This window comes from Mustela lutreola, chromosome 8 (assembly GCF_030435805.1).
Source record: "Mustela lutreola isolate mMusLut2 chromosome 8, mMusLut2.pri, whole genome shotgun sequence".
Taxonomy (NCBI): Eukaryota; Metazoa; Chordata; class Mammalia; order Carnivora; family Mustelidae; genus Mustela; species Mustela lutreola.
The window spans coordinates 64,570,702-64,594,417 of record NC_081297.1 but is presented as its reverse complement, the minus strand read 5'-3'; the positions used below and the strand labels follow the sequence as shown (position 1 = coordinate 64,594,417).

The 23,716-nt window shown below is 39.2% G+C and overlaps 2 protein-coding genes across 3 annotated transcripts in view; one reads left to right on the top strand and one right to left on the bottom strand.

Moving 5' to 3' along the window:
• Nucleotides 1-23,716, top strand: part of LARP4 (La ribonucleoprotein 4) — a 211,034-nt gene that overhangs the window by 98,132 nt on the left and 89,186 nt on the right. The window lies entirely within an intron of this gene.
• Nucleotides 1-23,716, bottom strand: part of FAM186A (family with sequence similarity 186 member A) — a 77,238-nt gene that overhangs the window by 48,379 nt on the left and 5,143 nt on the right. The gene's annotated exons all lie outside the window — the stretch shown is intronic.

The following is a 23,716-nucleotide window of genomic DNA, read 5'->3' as shown; positions in this document are numbered from 1 at the left end:
TATCTTCTCCCAATCAGTAGGTTGCCTTTTAGTTCTGTTGATTGTTTCCTTCAGTACACAAGCTCTTTATTTTGATGTAATCCCAATAGCTTATTTTTTATTTCCTTTGCCCTATATCTAGAAAAATGTTACTACAGCTGATGTCAGAGAAATTACTGCCTGTGCTCTCTTCTAAAATGTTTATGGTTTCAGGTCTCACATTTAGGTCTTTAATTCATTGAGTTTATTTTTGTGTATGGTGTAAGAAAGTAGTCCAGGATCATTCTATTGTCCATAGCTGTCCAGTATTCCTAATACCATTTGAAGAGACTATTTTCTTCCCATTACATATACTTGCCTCTTTTGTCAAAGATAAATTGTCTACATAATTGTGGGTTCGTTTCTCAGCTTTCTATACTGTTCCATTGAGCTATGTGTATTTTGTGCCAGTACCATACTCTTGATTACTACAGCTTGGTAGTATAACTTGAAATCTAGAATTGGATAACTCCAACTTTGCTTTTTTATTTTGCTTTGTTTTTTCCATGATTGCTTTGTCTGGTCAGGATTTTTTTTGTGGTTCCATATAAATTTTAGGATTTTTCCTTCTAGTTCTATGAAAAATGCTCTCAGTATTTTGGTAGGAATCACATTAGATGTGCGGATTGCTTTGGGTAATACAAACATTTTAACAATATTTGTTTTTCCAACCCATGAGTAAGGAATATCTTTCTATTTCTTTGTGTCATCTTCAATTTCTTTCATCAGTATTTTATAGTTTTCAGAGTACAGGTCTTTCGCCTCTTTGGTTAGATTTATTTCTAGGTATCTTTTATTTTTGATGCAATTGTAAATGGAATCATTTTCTTAATTTCTCTTTCTCCTGCTTCATTATTGGTGTACAGAAATGCAACAGATTTCTACACATTGATTTTATATACTGCGACCTTACTGAGTTCTGATAAATTATCGGTTCTAGCAGTTTGTGGAGTCTTTAAGGTTTTCTTTTCTTTTTAAGATTTTACTTATTTGACAGAGCACAGGCAAGGGTAGCAGCAGGCGGAGGGTGAGGGAGACTCAGGCTCCCCACTAAGCAGGGAGCCTAATGGAGGACTCAATTCCCAGGACCCTGGGATCATGACCTGAGCTGAAAGTAGACACTCTACCAACTGAGCCACCCAGGCACCCTTCTTTTAGGTTTTTTTATATATAGTACCATGTCACCTGCAAATAGTGACAATCTAATTTCTTCCTTTCCAGTATGGATGCTTCATTTTTCTTTCTTGTCTGGTTGCTAATGTAGGGCTTCCAGTACTATTTTGAGTAAAAGTGGCGAGAGTGGACATCCTTGTCTTGTTCCGGACCTTAGGGGAAAAGCTCTCAATTTTTCACCATTGAGTATGATATTAGTTGTGAGTTTTTCATATATGGACTTTATTATGTTGAGATATATTCCCTGTAGCCCTACTTTGTTGAGGGCTTTTATCATGAATCGGTGTTGTACTTTGACAAATGCTTTTTCTGCATTTACTGAGGAGATGGTATGGTTTTTATCCTTTCTCTTATTGATGAGATGTATTACATTGATTGATTGCAAATATTGACCACCCTTGCATCCTGGGAATAAATCCCACTTGATTGTGGTGAATGATTTTTTTTTTAAAGATTTTATTTATTTATTTGACAGACAGAGATCACAAGTAGGCAGAGAGGCAGGCAGAGAGAGAGGAGGAAGCAGGCTCCCCGCTGAGCAGAAAGCCTGATGCGGGGCTTGATCCCAGGACACTGGGATCATGACCTGAGCCAAAGGCAGAGGCTTTAGCCCACTGAGCCACCCAGGCGCCCTGGTGAATGATTTTTTTTGACATAGTCTTGGATTCTGTTTGCTAGTATTTTGTTGAGAATTTTTGCATGTATATTCATCAGAGATATTGGCCTGTAGTTCTCCTTTTTTATGGTGTTCTCCTTTTTATCTGGTTTTGGTATCAGGGTGATACTTGCCTCATAGAATGAATTTGCAAGTTTTCCTTTACCTATTTTTGGAGTAGGTTTGAGAAGAATAGGTATTATCTTTTCTTTAAATGTTTAAATTCGGGCGCCTGGGTGGCTCACTGGATTAAAGCCTCTGCCTTAGACTCAGGTCATGATCCCAGGGTCCTGGGATTGAGCCCCACATCAGGCTCTCTGCTCAGCAGGGAGCCTGCTTCCTCTTCTCTCTCTGCCTGCCTCTCTGCCGACTTGTGATCTTTGTCAAATAAATAAATAAATAAAATCTTTAAATAAATAAATGTTTAAATTCTTTGAAGAATTTGCCTGTGAATACGTCTAGTCCTGGACTTCGATTTGTTGGGAGTTTTTTGAATTACTGATTCAATCTCCTTACTGGTAATTAGTCTGTTAACATTTTCTATGTCATCCTGCTTTAGTTTTGGGAGGTTGTATGTTTCTAGGAATTTAGCCATTTCTTCTAGGTTATTTAATTTGTTGGCATATAGTTTTTTATAATATTCTCTTACAATTGTTTGTATTTCTGTGGTGTTGGCTTTATTTCTCCTATTTAATTGGCCATTTTGATGTTTTGTTTGTTTGTTTGTTTTGTTGTTTTTTAGTCTGGCTAGAGGTTTATCAATTTTGTTGACCTTTGCAAAGAACCAGTTCCTAGTTTCACTGAACTGTTCTTTGTTGATGTTGTTTTTGTGGGTTTGTTTTGTTTTTTTTTAGTTTCTATATCATTTATTTCTGCTATAATCTTTATTATTTCCTTCCATCTACTGGTGTTAGTTTTTGTTTGTTATTCTTTTTCTAGTTCCTTTAGGTTAAGATTAGGTTGTTTGAGATTTTTCTTGCTTCTTGAGATAGGCCTGTATATATTGCTACAAACTTCCCCCTTAGACTCACTTGCTGCATCCCAAAGGTTTTGGACCATTGTGTTTTCATTTTTGTCCATTTTCACATACTTTATGATTTCTTCTTCAATTTTTTGGTTGACCATTTATTGTTATTTAATGTTATTTAATCTCCATGTATTTTGCTCCTTCCAGATTTTTTTGTGGTTGATTTCTGATTTCAAAGCAATGTGGTCAGGAAAGATGCACAGTATTACTTCAGCCTTTTTTAATTTGTTAAGATTTGTTTTGTGGCCCAATATGTGATCTCTTCTGGAGAATGTCCCATGTGTAGGATGAATTTTCTGAATATATTTGTTAAATCCGTCTGGTGCAGTGTGTCATTCAAAGCCACTGTTTCGGGGCACCTGGGTGGCTCAGTGGGTTCAGCCTCTGCCTTCAGCTCAGGTCATATTCTCAGGGTCCTGGGATCGAACCCTGCATCGGGCTCTCTGCTCAGCAAGGAGCCTGCTTCCCCTCTTTCTCTGCTGCCTCTCTGCCCAGTGATCTCTCTCTGTCAAATAAATAAAATCTTTATTTTAAAAAAAGGCCACAGGGCGCCTGGGTGGCTCAGTTGATTAGGTGACTGCCTTCAGCTCAGGTCATGATCCCAGAGTTCCGGGGTGGAGTCCCGCATCGAGCTCCCAGCTCCACGGGGAGTCTGTTTCTCCCTCTGACCTTCTCCCCTCTCATGCTCTCTCTGTCTCTCTCTCAAATATATAAATAAAATCTTTTAAAAAAAATTTTTTTTAAAGGCCACTGTTTCCTTGATGATTTCCTATTTGGATGATCAGTCCATTGATGGATGAGTTTGTTGAAATCCCCTATTATTTTTGTACTAGTGTAGATAGTTTCTTTATATTTGTTATTAACTGTTTTTATATTTGGGTGCTCCCATGTTGGGTGTATATGTATTTATACTTGTTATACCTTCTTGTTGGATTGTCCCCTTATGATTATATAGTGTCCTTCTTTGCCTCTTATTAGTCTGTTTTATTTTTATTTTTTTTTAAGATTTTATTTATTTATTTGATAGAGATCACAAGTAGGCAGAGAGGCAGGCAGAGAGAGAGGAGGAAGCAGGCTCCCCACTGAGCAGAGAGCCTGATGCGGGGCTCAATCCCAGGACTCTGGGATCATGACCTGAGCCAAAGGCAGAGGCTTTAACCCTCTGAGCCACCCAGGCGCCCTCGTCTGTGTTTTAAAGTACATTTTGTCCAATATAAACATTGCTATTCAGGCTTTGTTTTGACATCTATTTGCATGATAAATATGTCTCTATCCCCTCACTTTCAATCTGTGGGAGTCTTTAGCACTGAAATGAGTCTCTTGTAGGCAGAATATAAATGTGTCCTGTTCTTTTTTTTTTTAATCCATTCTGTCACCCTATATTTTTTTATTGGAGTATTTAGTCCATTGATTATTGATAGGTATGTATTTTTGTCACTTTACTTGCTTTGTGGTTGTTTTTATGATTTTTCTCAGATCCTTCCTTCTCTTTCTCTTTCATAGTTTGTTGGTTTTCTCTAGTGATACACTGGGGTACTCTACTCTATTTTTTGCGTATCTGTTACTGTTTCTGAGTTGTGGTTACCATTCAGTTTATATATAACATCTACATACATATACAGTCTATTTAAATTGATAGTCACTTATTTTTGAACTCATTTTTCCTCCTCCCCCCTCTACATTTCAGATATTTGGTATCACCTTATACATCCTTTTCTTTTGTACTTCCTGTTTTTATTACTCTTACTTATGGCTTTTGTTTTCCATTCATTGTCCCCCTTAGCATTTCTTGTAGGGCTGATTTAGTGGTCATGAATTCTTTTAACTTTAGTTTGGGAAATTCTTTCTCTCCTTCTATTCTGAATGATAGCTTTGTTGGGTGTAGACTTTTCCCTTCCAGCACTTTAAACACATCATGCCACTCCCTTCTGGTCTGCAAAGATTCTGGAGAAAAAAATCAGCTGTTAGTCTTATGGGGTTTCCCTTTGTATCTGTCTACTTTCTTCATTGAAATTCTTTATCACATTCTTTTGCCGTTGTAATACTGTGTTGCGGTATGGACCTCCTTGAGTTCAATTTTTGGGGGCTCTCTGTGCCTCCTGAATCTGGATCTCTGTTTCCCTCTCAGATTCAAGAAGTTTCAGATATGTTTCTTCAAATACATTTTCTGTCCGCCTTTCTCTTTTCTCCTCCTTTTGGGGTTCCTACAATGCAAACATTATCACTTTGATGGAACCGCAGAGTTCTCTATCTCTATGTGGTGTTTGTCTTTCACCTGTTCAGTTCTATAGTTTTCCATTATTCTGTCACTGATTTGTTTCGCTACTTCCTGTGGCTTACTACTTATTCCATCTGTTATATTTTTAATTTCATTTATTGATTTCTTCATCTCTGGTATTTTTTTTTATCTCTTTGTCAAGGGTCTCACTGATGTCCCTTACCCTTTTCTAAAGTCCAGTGAGTATCTTTATGGTCATTACTTCAAATTCTGTGTCAGGTATATTACCTATTTCTCTTTCACTTAGATCTCTTGCTGTGATTTTTATCTTGTTCTTTTATTTGGGATATATTTCTGTTTCCTCTGTGTTTATTTTTCTCTGTTTCTCTCTGTTAAGTCAGCTGTGTCTTCTGCTCTTGAAGGTAGTGTGGGTAGTGATTTTATAAAGGTCGAATATTTTTGAAGAGGTCGTCCTGGAGTGCCCAGCAGTGCAGTGCCCTGTTCACCAAAATCTGGCACCTAGACGGAGTCTCCTATGTGTGTTGTTTGTGTCCTGTCATTGTGTCTGAGTCACTTTTCCCTGTAGTTCGCATGACTGCACTGACTTTGTGTCTATTGTGGGCTATGTTTGCTCTCTGTAATGTTAGTGAGATCTAGGCAGGCTGGATCTGAGGGGATGTGACAGCAAAAAGGCTTGGGGTAGTGGTGTTAGCAAAATTTGCACTGAGGATAATCCTAAGATGGACCCCCAGAGTTGGGTGGTTGCTGGGGCTACAGTGTACAGGAATAGTTGTGGCAGCCTGGGGTCCCAGGCATCTTTGTGGACAGTGGCTAGGCAGGGCATGTGCACAGCATTATGAAATTTGCACTGAGCCACTAGTCCTGGACTGACTTCATGAAAGTACAGCAGCATCTGTGTGTGGGGTGGGTGATGTCTGTGCATGAGAAAGCTGGGCAAGGTGTATGCAGCATTAACAAAATTGTGCTGAGCCCACTGCCCAGGCCCCAGACTTCTAGTGGATGGACCTCAGGAGAACTCATGGATGGGGTGCACTGCTAGCAGACTATGTTGCAAGTGTCTGTGCTGAGCTGGATCCTGCAGGAGACTCTTTATTTATGCTGGGGGAGGAGGAATGGTGCCTGCCAGCTCCTTTTTCCCAGAGAAGTACCCCCAACAATCTCCAAAATCAGTATAAACAGATCTCCCTCCAGTTGTGCAAGCTGTAGTTTCTATGTTGCCTCTCCTCAGGCTCTTGTTTCTTTAAGGGTGGGGATGCAGGCTTTACTGGCCCTCCTGGCTCACTCAGTGCTGACTCAGCTGACTTTTCAAGCTCCAGGCTCCAAGTCCCCTTGGTATACAAACTCTTGGAATTCAACCCCTCTGATCTCCAAGGCCAGACATTATGGGGATTCATTTTTTCTGTGTGGGCTCTCTGGTGCTTTCCCCTCTCCATGACCACAGCTCCCTCCCCTTGTAGGCAGCTCCCAACCACTGTTTCTGCCCTTCCTAAACTCTCCTCGTGCAGCTTTTCCATATTTAGTTGTGAAGTTTGTTCTGCCAGTCTTCAAATCACTCTCCAGTTTAATGTCGTGGATCTGAGTGATATTTAGTTATAAACATGTGACTGGGTAAGCTTAGGATCCACATACTCTGCCACATACTCTGCCATCTTTCCCTTGCCTCCCAGTTTTTAGGAAATTTAAAGCTACATATGTAGTTCACTTTAAGGGGTGTCTGGCTTGCTCAGCTGGTAGAGCATGTGAACTCAGCGTTGTGAGTTCAAACCGCACATTGGGTTTCATTTGAATTTCCATGATAATCAATGAACTTGATCATCTTTTTAAGTGTTTATGAAATGACTATTTCCTATTCTATGAAATGACTGTTTATGTATTTTGTAAATTTTTCGGTTGAGTTATTTTTCTTACTGATTCATAGGAATTCTTTATATATCCTGAATGCTGTTTTTTAATTTGTTATATGGTGTTAAATATCTTCTCTCAGTTTGTGGTTTGTTTCTTCCTGTCTATAGTGTTTTGATCAATAGAAGATCTCCTTTTTAATGTAGAGGAAGTCATCAGTCTTTTTCTACCTTAGGGTCTTAAAAAGACTCTTCCTCACATTTAAGTGTAAGATAGGGAAATAAAATCATTTTTCAATAAGCTTAACCAGTTGTCCCAACATCATTTATTAGGTATTATCCACTTCCCTCTCAGATACTCAGTGCCAGCTCTGTCACTGCATGACAGTCTATTTCTGAGCTCTCTGTTTCATGGCCTTATGTATCTATCCCTGGGCCAGTGCTTTATGTTTTAACTAGAATTGCTTTATAATAAATCTGTATCTCCCTTAGGAATAGTACCATACCTTGTTTTACTTCTACAGCATTGTCTTCACTATTCTTGAAATTTACTACTTCTATTAAATTTTAGGATCACCTTGTCATGTCTCATGAGTTACCTTTTTGGGATTTTGATTGGATTTGCTTTAAATCTCTACTTTGGTTTGGGGATCATTAACATATTTGAGTCTTCCTTTCCATGAACATGGTTTTCTCACAATTTATAGTTTCATTATTTTTTCCTTCTTTTTTTTAAGTATAGTTGACACACAATGTTGCATTAGCTTCATATGTACAAATTATATGGTCTTTCAATAAGGTTTTGTAATTTTTATCAATAAAGTTTTATAATTCCTTTTTTTAAAATATTTTATTTATTTATTTGAGAGAGAGAACATGAGCGAGGAGGTTAGAGGGAGAAGCAGACTCCCCATGGAGCTGGGAGCCTGATGTGGGACTCAATCCCGGGACTCCAGGATCATGACCTGAGCTGAAGGCAGCGTCCAACCAACTGAGCCACCCAGGCACCCAAAGTTTTATAATTTCTACACAAATGTCTTACACATTATTTATGTTATTTCTAGTTTCCTGAATGTTTGTATACCCTCAAAATTCATTTATTGAAATCCTAACCCCAGACATGAAGGAACTAGGAAGTGAGGCCTTTGGTAGGTGATTAGGTCTTGAGAGTAGAGCCCTAATGAATGGGATTATAGAAGAGATTATAGAGAACTCTCTCCTTTCCACCATGTGTGCACAAGCAGGGGGAAAGGGCAGAGGAGGAGAGAGATGGATAAGCTGACTCTGCACTAAGAGTAGAGTCCAACACAGGGCTCAGTCCCACCACCCTGAAATCATGATCTGAGCTGAAATCAAGAGTTGAGGGGCGCCTGGGTGGCTCAGTGGGTTAAGTCTCTGCCTTCGGCTCAGGTCATGATTCCAGGGTCTTGGGATCGAGTGCCACATCAGGCTCTCTGCTAAGCAGGGAGCCTGCTTCCCTTGTCTCTTTGCCTGCCTCTCTGCATACTTGTGATCTCTGTCAAATAAATAAATAAAATCTTTAAAAAAAAAAAAAGAAATCAAGAGTTGAGTACTTAACCAAATGAGCCACCCAGATGCCCCTCTTTTTGTGTCTTTTTATCTCAGTGCATTGGCTGGAATTTCCAGAACTCTAAGACTACAAGTCTTTTTTTTTTTTTTTTTCTTAAGATTTTATTTATTTATTTGACAGACAGAGATCACAAGTAGGCAGAGTCAGGCAGAGAGAGGAAGGAAAGCAGGCTCCCCACTGAGCAGAGAGTCCAATGCAGGGCTCGATCCCAGGACCCTAAGATCAAGACCTCAGCTGAAGGCAGAGGCTTAACCCACTGAGCCACCCAGGTGCCCCAAGACTACAAGTCTTAATGGTGGGAGTTCTTGTCTTTATCCACATTTTATAGGATATAATTTTAAAATTAAACCATTAAGTATGTGTTTTTTTTTTTTTAAGTAGTCTCCATACTGGGCTTGAACTCACAACGTGGGTCTTAAACTCACAACCCTGAGATCAAGACCTCACCTGAGATCAAGAGTCAGATGCTTAACCAACTGAGCCACCCAGGTGCCCCAAGTATGATGTTTCTTATAAGTGTTTTATAGTTACAGTTTACCAAATTAAGGATATTTCTTTTTATTCCTAGTTTTCTAAAAGATATCATGCATTAATTGAGTTTAGAAAAAAATGTTTTACAACTATTGAGTTGTGTTATGATTTTCTCCTTTAATTTGTTAACATGGTGAATAACACATACATAAATTTCCTGGAATGGACCTTACTTCGACATAATATATTATCCTCTTCATATTTGGCTTCACTTTGTTAGTTTCCTGTGGCTGCTATAACAAATTTCCACAAAATTGGTGATATAAAGAAACTGAAATTTATTGTCTCACAGTTCTGCCAGCCAGATATCTGAATTCTGTGTCACTGGGCTCTGATCAAGGTGTCAACAAGGCGACACTCCCTCAATGCCCTTGGACACAATTAACCCGTTGTCTCTTGCAGCTTCTAGTGGCTGCCAGCTTTACTTGACTGTGACCTCATCACTCCAATTTTTTTTTTTAAAGATTCTACCTATTTATTTGACAGAGATCACAAGTAAGCAGAGAGGCAGGCAGAGAGAGAGAGAGAGAGAGAGAGAGGAGGAAGTAGGCTCCCCGCCAAGCAGGGAGTCTGACGCGGCGCTCGATCCCAGGACCTCGGGACCATGACCTGAGCCGAAGGCAGAGGCCCCAACCCACTGAGCCACCCAGGCGCCCCTCATCACTCCAATTTTTAAATTGAGTATCATCAAATCTCTCTCTGCTCTGTCTTCATCTAGTCTTCTTATCTATATGTATCATATCTCCCTCTGCCTCTTATAAGGGCAATTGTGATTGCATTTAAGGCCTATCTGGAAAATCCAGGATGTATGTATGTATCTACCTCAAGATCATTAATTTAATCATACCTGCAAAGATTTCTGTATAAGGTAACATTTACAGGTTCCCAAGTTTTAGGTCCTGATATCTTTTATTTTTTTATTTTTTGGTGGGGTACAGGACACACACTTTGTTTGCTAATATTTTACTTGGAGTTGTGCATCTATATTCATGGGTTGTCCAACTTCTCATACTTTCTTACAATCCTTTGCATTTCTGTGGTATTGGTTGTTATTTCTCTTCTATATCTGATTTTGCTTATTTGTGTCCTTTTTTTTCTTTTCTATGAATCTGGGTAGAGGTTTATCAATTTTGTTAATATTGTCAAAGAACCAGCTCCTGGTTTCATTAATCTGTTCTACTGTTTTTTTAGCGTCTATTTCATTTATTTCTGCTTCGAACCTTAATATTTCCTTCCTTCGACTGGTTTTGGGTTTTGGTTCCTTTTCTAGTTCCTTTAGGTGTAAGATTAGGTTGTTTATTTGAGATTGTTCTTGCTTCTTGAGGTAATCCTGTATTGCTATAAACTTTCCTCTTAGAACTGCTTTTGGTGCTTCCCAAAGGTTTTAGACCATTGTGTTTTCATTTTCATTTGTCTCCATGAATTTTTTTTATCTCCTCCTTGTTTCTACATTGACCAATTAATTGTTTAGTAGCATGTTATTTAACCTCCATGTATTTTTCTTTTTCCAGATTTTTTTCTTGTGGTTGATTTCTAGTTTTATAGCATTGTGGTCAGGAAAGATGCACGGTAGTACTTCAGCCTTTTCAAATTTGTTAAGGTTTGTTTTGTGGCCTAATATGTGATCCCTTCTGGAGAATGTTCTGTGGTCACTTGAAACAAATGTGTATTCTGTTTTAGGGTGGAATGTTCTGAATATATCTGTTAAGTCCACCTGGTGTGGTGTGTCAGTCAAAGGCACTGTTTCCTTGTTGATTTTCTATTTGGATGATCGGTCCATTGATGCAAGTGCATGTTAAAGTCCCCTATTATTATTGTATTACTGTAGATTAATTCCTTTATATTTGTTATTAACTGTTTTGTTTTTGTTTTAGTTTTGTATTTGGGTGCTTTGTATTTTAGTTTTGTATTTATTCACCCATGTTGGGTGAATAAATATCTATACTTATTATACCTTCTTGTTGGATTGTCCCCTTATGATTATTATACTGTCCTTCTTTGCCTCTTGTTACGGTCTGTGTTTTAAAGACCATTTTGTCCAATATAAGCTTTGCTACTTGGGCTTGCTTTTGACATCCGTTTGCATGATAAATATGTCTCCATCTTCTCACTTTCAATCTGCAGGTGTCTTTTTTTTTTTTTTTAAGATTTTATTTATTTATTTGACAGAGAGAAATTACAAGTACACTGAGAGGCAGGCAGAGAGAGAGAGAAGGAAGCAGGCTCCCTGCTGAGCAGAGAGCCCGATGCGGGACTCGATCCCAGGACCCTGAGATCATGACCTGAGCCAAAGGCAGCGGCCCAACCCACTGAGCCACCCAGGCGCCCCTGCAGGTGTCTTTAACTCTGAAATGAGTCTCTTGTAGGCAGCATATAAATGTGTCCTGTTTTTTTTTTTTTTTTAAGATTTTATTTATTTGCCAGAGATAGAGAGAGTACACACAAGCAGGCAGAGAGGCAGGCAGAGGTAGCGAGAGAAGCAGGCTCCCCGCCGAGCAAGGAGCCCGATGTGGGACTCGATCCCAGGACCTTGGAATCATGACCTGAGCCAAAGGCAGCGGCTTAACCAACTGAGCCACCCAGGCGTCCCTGTCCTGTTTTTTTTAATCTACTCTGTCAGTCTGTGTGTTTTGATTGGAGCATTTAGTCCATTTACATTCAAAATAATTCTTGATAGCTATATGCTTATTGCCATTTTCTTACTTGTTTTATGATTGTATTTGTAGTTCTCTCTTCCTTCCTTTCCTTGGTCTTATTTCCCATGATAATTTGGCTTTATTGATATACTTGAATTCCTTTCTCTTTATTTTTTTGCATGGGGTTACCATTAGGTTTATATACAACATCTTTTGCATATAGCAGTCTATATTAAGTTGATAGTCATTTAAGTTTGAACCTATTCTTTACTCCCCCGACATGTTAGGTATATGAGGTCATACTTCACATCTCTTTATTTTGTGAATCTCTTGACTGATTTTTATAGATACACTTTTTTTTAATACTTTTGACTTTCCTAACTTTCTTTCTCTTATATTGTCTTTTCATACAGAGAGTCCCTTTTAACATTTCTTTTTTTTCTCATATTTTATTTATTTATTTGATATATAGAGAGAGACAGCAAGAGAGGGAACACAAGTGGAGGGAGTGGGAGAGAGAGAAGCAGACTTCCTGCCGAGCAGGGAGCCCAATGCAGGGCTAAATCCCAGGACCCTGGGATCATGACCTGAGCTGAAGGCAAATGCTTAATGACTGTGCCAGCCAGGCACCCCCCCCCACACACACATTAGTTGTAGGTTTCTTTTAGTGGTCATAATTTTTAAACTTTGGTTTGTGTGGAGAGCTCTTTATCTCTCTTCATATTCTGAATGATAGCCTTGTTGCATACAGTATCCTTGTCTACAGACTCTTCCCTTTCAGCAGTTTGAATGTATCATGCCACTTTCTTCTGGCCTTCGAAGTTTCTGCTGAAAAAGCAAGCTTATAGCCTCATGGGGTTTCCCATGTATGCAACTGTTGTCTATTCTCTGTCTGCTTTTAAAATTTTCTTTTTATCACTACTTTAAAAAAAAATTATTTGTTTACTTGATAGAGTGAGAGAGAGAGAGAGCATGAGAGGGGAGAGGGTTAGAAGGAGAAGCATACACCCTGCTGAGCAGAGACCCCCAATACTGGACTCAATCCTGGGACTCCAGGATCCTGACCTGAGCCAAAAGCAGTCGTCCAACCAACTGAGCCACCCAGGCACCCCTCTTTATCACTACTTTTTTCCATTTTAATTACTATATGTCTTTGTGTGGACCTCCTTGAGTTGATTTTGTTGGGGGATTTCTGTGCCTCCTGGATATCAATTTTTTTTCTTTCCCCAGATGTGGGAAGTTTTCAAGTATTCTTCAAATAAATTTTCTCCTCCCTTTTTCCCTCTTCTCCTTCTGGGATCTTTATTGTTATTATTATTTTACTTTTAAAAATATATTTATTTGTGTGTGAGAGAGAGAGCACAAGTAGGGGGAGTGGCAGGCAGACAAAGAAGCAGGCTCCATGCCGAGTGAGGAGCCCAACGTGAGACTCGATCTCAGGTATCATGACCTGACCTGAAGGCAGATGCTTAACCAAGTGAGCCACCCAGGCATCCCATCCTTTGGGGATCTTTATAATATGGATGTTATTATATTATTATTGATGGAGCCACTGAGTTCCCTAAGTCTATTCTCATTTTGCTTAATTTTTTTCCTCTCACCTGTTCAGCTTGATTATTTTCCATTACTTCTTTCTTTCCATTCTTCTACTTCCTCTAGTCTTCTATTTTCTCCACCTAGTGTATTTATTTTTAATTTCATTTGTTGTGTTAATCTCTTGTTGGTTCTTTTTTTTAATCTCTTTGTTAAGGGTCTCACTGATGTCCTTTACTCTTTTCTCAAGTCCAGTGAGTATTTTATAATCATTACTTTAAATTCTGTCAGGCTTATTTATCTCTGTTTTGCTTAAGCCTCTTGTGATTTGGGGACATATTTCTCTGTTTCCCTATTTTGTCTAACTCTCTGTGTCTGTTTCTCTGTGTTAGGAAAGTCAGCCATGTCTCCTGCTCTTGAAAGTGGTGTCCTTATGAAGATGAGGTCCTGTATAGCCCTGTAATACTGTGTCTCCTCTCTACCGGAATCTGGTGCTTCAGGGACTATCTCCTCTTTGTGTTGCATGCACCCTGCTCTGTGTGGTTGAGCCATGTTTTCTTTGAGGCTAGTAGTCTGTGGTGGCTCTCTTTGCCTATTGTGGGCAGTGTTTGGTCCCTGTAGTGCCAGTGGACAGTCTAAGTCTGCCTTGGGCTTGAGTTTAGTCAGACCAGGTATTTGTCATAGATGCAGTAGCACCAGACTTCAGGGTCCCTTCCGTGTGTTGTCCCCTGAGCAGCTTTCATTTGGGTGGGGGAAGCGTACAATCAGACCAGCTATCTGCCCACAGCCCACTGCTGGGGCAAAAGTCTGACTGGTGTGTGTGGTTGTTTTTCCCTCTCTCTAGGGCAGGAGTCACTTTAGAGTGATCTGGTCCTGTTGAGGCTACTTGCACACTGCCAAGCTTGTGACCCCAGTTTGTGCTCCAGCCAAGATGTATTAGTGGGGGTGGATCCACAAAGTTCACAGGACAGAGTGAACAGTTTTATCAAGATTTGTTTCTTGCGAGGGGACTTACCATGGCTGCTGCCAGGGCCAAGATTCCACAAAGCACACAGTTTCAGGAGACACAGTGTTGACAGGGCGTTGTTGGTCTTCTTGGGGAGGGGACCTGCAGCACCAGTACTGAGGTAAGCCTAGCTGGAGAGGACAGGTCCCCAAAGCCTGGATGGGGCGGGGTGGTTGGGGCTTGGTGTAAGCAAGTTAGGTAGTGAATGTCAGGGCAGTGCTGGTTACCACAAGAGGCCATGTGTTTATGGGAGCTGTGTGGGGGTGGGGAGGGAAATAGTGCCTGCCAGCTCCTTTGTTCCTGGAGAAGACTCCCAATGCACCCTGTCCTTCCAGCACATGCTCTTAGTAAACAAACCTCTCCCTTATACCCCAGGCATCTTTCAGACTGCTACTTCTGTGCTATATTGCCATGCCTATTTGTTGTTCTGTCACTTTAAGGGTGGAAGCTCAGTTGCTTCTAGCCCTCCTGGCTCTCCCAGAGTGAGCCCACTGATCTTTTAAATTCTAGGCTTTGGCTATGCTCCTGCAGCATGATAAAAATAAAATAAAATAATAGAATAAAATAAAAAATTAAATTTCCAGGCTTCAAGTCCCACTGGTCAGAAGAACTCATAAAATTTGGCCCCTCAGGTTTTCAAGCCCAAATGTTATGGGGAACCATCTTCCCCATGCAGGCTCCCTGCTGTAATAGTCTGTTTCTCTCCCTTCTCCATGCCCACGGGTCCCTTCTTCCAGGGGAGAGTCCTGTGAATCTGTTAGGCTTCCCACTGTGTCTCTACCCTTCCTACGCTCTTCAGTGTGGCCTCTTCCCTACATTTAGTTGTGGAGTTTGTTCTGCCAATCTTCAGGTCATTTTCTGGGTTCTTTTTTTTTTTTTAAGTTTTGGGTTTTTAAAAAAAATTATTTATTTGACAGACAGAGATCACAAGCAGGCAGAGAGAGAGGAGGAAGCAGGCTCCCAGCAGAGCAGAGAGCCTGATGCAGGGCTCGATCCCAGGACCCTGGGATCATGACCCGAGCCGAAGGCAGAGGCTTTAACCCACTTAGCCACCCAGGTGCCCCCATTTTCTGGGTTCTGATATGATTGTTACCTAGTTGTATTCAAGAGACAAGGTGAGCTTAGGGTCCTCCTACTCTGCTATCTTCCTAACAATCTCTCCTTCAGTATATGTTTTTATATAACCTGACTTATCACTATAGTAATGTTTTACATACCCTTCACATACTCAATAAATAAACTGTTAAAACCAACCGATACATATAGTGAGAAGATATGGATGCAAACATTAACAACTGAAGTTAAATGTATAGGAATAAAGAACATAACACATTGGAGAGAAAAGAACTAGCTAGTAACTTTGGAAAACAATATCCTGACTGAATAATATAAGGTCAAATACAAAAGAATGGTACATAAATGCTGTACTTAATCACTAAGTTTGTTTTTTGCAGGGGAATGAGTTAACTCTGAAACTACTTTATGTGTACACAGAAATGAATGAATAAATATATTGTAGATAAAAAGAACTGAATTTTTCACTTTTGTGACAGAAGTTACAAATAAGGAACAGGAAAAGACTAAAATGAACCCTATGGTATAGGATTGGAATCTGAACTATCAGTATTAAGTCATGTTTTAAATGTATATACAGATAGATAAATAAATATAGATGTGTATATATATGTGGTCTGATACATGTGAATATACTTCTTAGCTCTCTTTGGTAAGAGGGCTGAGAAGAAATGACACTCCAGTAGTAAAGAACACATGTAGCCCCAGATCTTGGCTTCCAACATCAATCTCTAATAAAAGGAACCATGGCTTTTTGAAAAGTCATTGATTTCAGTGTTGGGAAGGGAATGTATAAGTTGATCCTGGAACATCTTATGGGATAGATGGATAGATAGATAGATAGACAGCCATTTGTTGAAAGAACACAGGCGTCAACCTGAAGGAACTCCTAATGGCCAAATCTGGAACAATTGAAGCCAATGATAATCATCATCATCCTCCTCCTCCTCCTCCTCCTCCACAGGGTAGAATAAATATCTATGAGTCTCTATCAGTGTAAGTTAATAAATAAAGGGAAGAGGTAGCTTTTCCTTGCAATAGAGTTCCAATTAATTCCAAAATTAGTGGACAGAAGTTGGAAAAGACAGAACATGCATAGTCTCAAAGTATCTTCCCCAAGATATTCATTAACTGCAGAGGGAAAAACAGTAACTTCACGGTGAACAAACCATTTTAACCAAGTGATCAATGTTAACATTGAGTCATAACACAAATACCTATAATAGGATATACTGAGGACACAGATCATTTATGGGGTATTTTTGTCCCCTAAATGCATAACTTCAATCCAATCATGAAAAATATTAGAGAAACCAAAATTAAGAGACATTCAAAAATAAAATTCTTTGAAAATATCAAGATCATGAAAACAATGAATGACTAAGGAAATGATATAGACTGCAGAAGACTAAGAAACAAGTAGGTACTATATGAGACCTTGGGTAGGATCCTGGGACAGAAAAACACATTAGTGGCAAAACTGGTAAAATCAAATGAGATCTTCAATTATTGTATCAATTTCAATTTCCTGGTTCTGGCAGTGTACTATGGTTATGTAAAATGTTAACATTAAGGGAAGCGGAGTTAAAAAATATATGGAAACTTGTATTTTGTGCCTTTTCCTTAAGTCTAAAATTGGTATGTAATAAAAAGTTTAAAGAAAAAAAAGTATTTTGAATTACTTACTACAATTGAATCTAGGCATACCTGATTGACCAGCAATTCCGTTCATAGATGAAATGCATACATATGCACTCAAAACATATTCACAAAAATGTTTATAGTGATATTATTTCTAGTAGACAACAGAGAATGGATAAAATCATATAATGGGATGATAGTAATGAAAATGAATGAACTATAGCTTTATACAAAGAATCTCATGAACATAGTATTAAGCAAAAAAAGTATATATTAAAGAATATATACTGCATGATTCCATTTTTCAGGCAAAACCAATCTACACTGGGATGCCTGGGTGGCTCAGTTGGTTGGGCAGCTGCCTTCAGCTCGGGTCATGATCCCAGCGTCCTGGGATTGAGTCCCACATCGGGCTCCTTGCTCCGCAGGGAGCCTGCTTCTCCCTCTGACTCTGCCTGCCTCTCTGTCTGCCTGTGCTTGCTCTTGCTCACTCTCTCTCTGACAAATAAATAAATAAAATCTTTAAATTAAAAAAAAAAAAAAACAATCTACACTGTTAAAGATGAGGGTAATAATTGTCTTTGGGGAAAATAGGGAGGTATCTGTAGTGCAGATTATATATATAATTTCTGGGTTCGTATATTTTGTGATGATTCATAGGGCTTTTCCAATTGTGAAGTCTTCACTTGTGTTTATTGTAATTTTTTTAAGTTTTTATTTTTAAAAATTTTTTGAATTTTTATTTATTTATTTGACAGAGAGAGAGACGGCAAGAGCAGGAACTCAAGCAGGGGGAGTGGGAGAAGGAAAGCAGGCTTGCCGCTGAGCAGGGAGCCCAATGCAGGGCTGGATCCTAGGACCCGAGGATCATGACCTGAGCCTGAAGGGAGACACTTAACGACTGAGCCATCCAGGTGCCCCAAACTTTTAAGAATTCAGTCTATGTTTCCATCCAAGATGAAGTTATAGGGATATGATTCATCCTCTTATCTAATACAATGAAAAGAAGGCCACCTAAAATGATTAATAGAAATAAACCCCAGAGCTCAGACAGGGAGGAGAAATATTTTCTGTTCCCAGGTGGAGTAAAAAGCTTTGTTCATGTGACATCTGATAAAGTACTCAGAAAGGGTTTTGCCTCACAGTGGGAGCAAAATTAGCCAGAGAGCAAATGCTCCTATAGTCTCACCTAACAATAACAAAAGTAAAACTCAAAAGGATCACACTACTACTAAATAACCATGTTGTAAAAGTTTGAAAATACTTACAGAATTAGGAAAATACCAGTATTTAACAAGGCAAAGTTCACAATATCTGACGTCCAATAAAAAATATCAGGTAAGGGGCGCCTGGGTGGCTCAGTCATTAAGAGTCTGCCTTCGGCTCAGGTCATGATCCCAGGGTCTTGGGATCGAGTCCCACGTTGGGCTCCCTGCTCTGCGGGAACCCTGCTTCTCCTCCCACTCCCCCTGCTTGTGTTCCCTCTCTCGCTGTGTCTCTCTGTCAAATAAATAAATAAAATCTTTAAAAAAAAAATCAGGTCATAGGGGAGATGGCTGAGTAAGAAGGGCAAGGAATCCATCTCTCCAACCAAAAACAACAACCATAATATGGCATTCTATCTGATTTAACTGATTAGGGATTCTGGGGTTTACTCAATGGCTTACAACTTTTTTTTTTTTTAAGATTTTATTTATTTATTTGACAGAGAGAGAGGAGAGATCACAAGTAGGCAGAGAGGCAGGTGGGGGTCGGGGGAGGGGAAGCAGGCTCCCTGCTGAGCAAGGAGCCTGATGTGGGGCTCTATCCCAGGACCCTGGGATCATGACCTGAGCTGAAGGCAGAGGCTTAACCCACAGAGCCACCCAGGTGTCCTAATGGCTTACAACTTTTAAGGGAAGGTTTGACCAGTAAAATGTAATATTAGCCTTCACAATAGTAGAAGGTGTCCATTCCCCACTCTCCACCCCAGTGATGGGAAACATTCCTAGAACAGCTTATAAGAGCCAGGGTGGGCAATAAGAATCTTGTCTTCCAAGTAAGGGATCTGTCTCCTGATTGTGAACTACTGTTTCAGATCACAGAAGTGCAGATACAAAGGCAGGCTACCATTATTGCAGTGTGCTCTGGGTGAAGCAGCTTTCAGGGAATTAAAAGAGATAGCTCTGTTCTTTCCCCTTCAGTTTTCCTTTTTCTCCCCTTTAGGAACCAAGACATACATACATACATACATACATACATACATTTATTATTTTATTTATCTATTTGACAGAGAGAGAAAGAGAAGGAGGGAGAGAATAACAGATGGAGAGTAGATTTCCTACTGAGCAAGGAGTTTAATGCGGGGCTTGATCCCAGAAACCCAGGATCATGACCTGAGCTGAAGGCAGACGCTTAACCAACTGAGCCACCCAGGCACCCCAGGAGCCAGACATTTAAATATTAGAACATCCAAAAGCAGCTGTATATTCAGAGGAATATAGGAAGTCATTATGTATGCAGGCTGATTCCTGTCACATAGAGATAAACAACACAGATTCTGTTGTAGAAAGAGTATTTCCGGAGGAACAGAATCTTAAGGATAAGTTTTCTGAATTGGGTTTAGGATTTCTAGAATTGGCTTTCTAATTTGATTAGATTCAAAGATATGAATGACTCCATTTCCAGTATTAAAGAGAGCAGTGATAGCCCTTGGCATGGTCTGTCAATTAAGACGATACTCCTAATCAACTGCTTACAAGAAGAATCCGGATGACTGTATAAATGCCAAACATTTATGGCAAACTAATAAATATAATGAGACTGGTTGGTTGCTCCTAATGTCATTGGATAAAGTGTGGGGCGCAGGGGGAGGATGAGCTCAGGGATTTGAATTTCTAGCTCAAGCACCATGGGAATGACCTGTGAGCTCCTGTGTGTGTTCCGAAGGAGACCCTTATCTCCTATACTGCAGTCCTGAGATTGCTGGAAATTAAACCAAGAATCTCGTTCTCTGACTGGTTGAATTACCATACAAGTTGAATTCCCAGCCTTGCAAGGTATCTACTGTTAAAGTGAGGGTATTAATTGGGAAGGAACAGAACTCTGAAAATTGGAACGAGGATGTGTAGGAAGGCCCTGATAAAGCTTAAGACATTGAGCCTCTAAATTCTACTAAGTGTGCTTCACCAGTGGAGCCACCTCTCCACCCCACACTTAGGAGCATGTGACTCTTGATTTTGGGGCTGTGAGGTCGAGCCCCACCTTGGGTGTAGAGATTACTTAAAAATAAAATCTTTAGGGGCACCTGGGTGGCTCAGTCAGTTGAGGACTCTTGATTTTGGTTCAAGTCATAATCCCGAGGCTCTGCGCTCAGCGGGGAGTCTCCTTGAGGATTCTCTCACCCTCTCCCTCTGCCCCTCCTCCTGCTCGCTCTCTCTAAAATAAATAAATAAAATCTTTTTTTTTTTTTAAAGATTTTATTTATTTATTTGACTGAGAGAGAGATCACAAATAGGCAGAGAGACAGACAGAGAGAGAGATGAGGAGAAGCAGGCTCCCTGCCGAGCAGAGCGCCCTATGCGGGACACCATCCCAGGCCCCTGGGATCATGACCTGAGCCGAAGGTAGAGGCTTAACCTACTGAGCCACCCAGGCGCCCCAAATAAAATCTTTTAAAAAGTAAAACAAGGGGCGCCTGAGTGGCTCAGTGGGTTAAAGCCTCTGCCTTCGGCTCAGGTCAGGATCCCAGGGTCCTGGGATCAAGCCCCGCATCGGGTTCTCTGCTTGGCAGGGAGCCTGCTTCCTCCTCTCTCTCTCTGCCTGCCTCTCTGCCTGCTTGTGATCTCTGTCTGTCAAATAAATAAATAAAATCTTAAAAAATAAATAAATAAAAAGTAAAACAAAATTTTAATAAAGATCTTATTTATTTATTTGAGAGAAAGAGAGACCGAGTATAATTTAGGGGCAGAGGCAGAGGGGGAAGCAGGCTCCCCACTGAGCAGGGAGTCCGGTACGGAGTTCAATTCCAAGACCCTGATATCATAACCTGAGCCAAAGGCAGAGGTGTAACCAACCGAGCCCCTCAGGCACCCCCAAGAAAGTAAAATCTTTTTTTTAAGAAAAACTTGGTTCTTTGAAAATAACAATAAAAATTGATAAACCTCTAGCCAGCTTGATAAGGGAAGAGAGAGAGAAGACAAATTGCTAATATCAGAAGTGAAAAGTGATATTATTACAGATTCTACAGATAATAACGAGGTAGTAAGGGGTTATTGTGAACTTTGGGCCAATAAAATGATATAAAATTGGCAAATTACAAGACACAAAATGTTAAAGTTCACTTAAGAAGACAGATAACCTGAGGGGTACCTGGGTGGCTCAGTCGGTCAAGTGTCTGACTTCATTCAGCTCAGGTCTCTATCTTAGGGTCCTGGGATCAAGCCCTGCATCAGGCTCCCTGTTCAGTGGGGAGCCTGCTTTTCTCTCTTCCTTTGCCCCTCCCTCTGCTTGTGCTCTCTATGTCTATTTCTCAAATAATAAAATAAAATAAAAAAGAAGACAGATAAACTGAATAGCTGTACAATTTTATAAATTGAATTTGTAGTTTAAAACTTTCCCATGAGTTAAACCACAAGTCTAGATGCTTCCATTGATTATTTCTACCTACCCCACCCAAGCACTTAGTGGTTTCTACCAAACATAAAAGGAAATGTCAATTCTCAAAAGACTTAGAGAAAATTTAAAAGAATACTCTATCTGAGCCTATAAAGCTAACATTAGTCTGATGCCAAAACCAAGGTATTAAAACTACAGACCAATATGTTTTATAAATAGACACAAAATTGACACAATTTTAGCAAACTGAATACAAGGTAATAAAAAGAATGCTAACTTCTGAGTAAATAGAATTTATCCAAAAAAAATGAAAGGTTGTTTTATCAGTCATAAATCAATGTAACCCACTATTTTAACAGATTCAAAAAGACAAAAACAACAACAACAAACACCATGATTATCCCAATGGATGCAGTAAACCTTCTGATAAAACTCAGTATCTACTTCTGATTAAAATATCAGCAAGTGGGGCAAAGTTGCCTACTCAGTAATTAAAAAAGGGAGTTTATTTTCCTCCCTCTCCCTGAAAACAAAGTTGAAATGCACACAGATATAAAAAGGGGACTCAAACTGCCTCTATTACCATATAACAGGGTTGTCTATGTAGAAAATCCCAAGGAAAGTATGAAGAAAATCTATGAGGACTAATAACTGGGTTTTATTATACAAAATGAACACACAAAAATTTATTGTATTTTCTATATATTAGTTGTGAACAAATGAGAATGGAAATTAGAAAGCAATACTATTCACAGTAGTAAAAAAAAATGAAATACTTAGGGACAAATCTAACAAAAGATATGCAAGGTCTAGCACTTCTGAGAAAAATTAGACATAAATAAAAACAGAGATATGTTGTTTTCACAGGTCAGAAGTCCCAATATTGTTAAGTTCTCAATTCTTCCCAAATTGATCTATACCAGCAAGCTTTTCCCCCCAGTAGAATTTGACAGACTGATTCTAAATTTTATATGGAGATGGAAAGGGAGAAAGCAGTGTGGATAAAGACAGTTTTTAGGTTATGAGTGTTTGAATGTGTCACTTCAGAGAAAGAAGCCCAAGAGGAGGAAGTGGGGGTAAAAGGAAGATGTGAGAGAAGAAGTTGGGCATACATGAAAAAGAACAAAGTTGGAGAACTAAAAGTATATGATTTCAAGAATTATCATATTATTTATTTATTATTTATCATAAAACCTCTGTAATCAAAAACAAACAAACAAAAATCTCAGTAATGAAGACATTGTAGTATTAGCATAAACACAGATAAATAGACCAAGAGAACAGACTAGAGAGCCCATAAATTCATACATATATGGTCAATTAATTTTCAATAAACATGCAATACAATGCAATGGAGAAGGGATAGTCTTTTCGACAAGTGGGTCTAGAATAATTGTCAAAAAATCAACATCTCAATCAATATCTGATATCATATACAAAGATTAAGACAAAATGAACCATAGACCTAAGTGTAAAATCTGTAAGTATAAAGTTCCTAGAAGGAGAAAATGTGTGATCTTGAGTTAGTCAAAGTTTGCTTTGAAAGAAATTGGACTAAGGAATTTTGTTCTTTGAAAGACACGGGAGAAGAAAAAGACAAGCCACAGAATAAAAGAAAATATTTGCAAATTGCTTATCTGGTAAAAGTTGCTATCAAAATAATAAAAATACTCAAAACTCAATAATAAGAACATAGACTAATAAGCTTTTAAAATATGGCCAAAATATTTGAATTACCAAAGAAGATATATTGAGTATAAATAAACTTGTTGAAAGTTGCTCAAAACCATTAGTCATAAAACTGCAAATTAAAACCACAATGAGATACTATTGTATACCTTTTGGAATGGTTAAAATTAAAAAGACCAACAACATCAAGTGTTGATAAAGATGAGCAATTGCAAATCTCATACACTGCTTGTGGGAATATAAAATAGTATAACCACTTTTTTAAAAGTTTTAATTTAAATTCCAGTTAGTTAACATACAATGTAATATTGTTTTCAGGTGTACCATATTGTCATTCCACACTTCCACAAACACCTGGTACTCCTCATAACAATTGCCCTCCTTAATCCCTTCCTCTGTTTAACCCATCCTCCCACCCACCTCCCCTCTGATAACCATCAGTTTGTGCTCTATAGTTAAGAGCCAG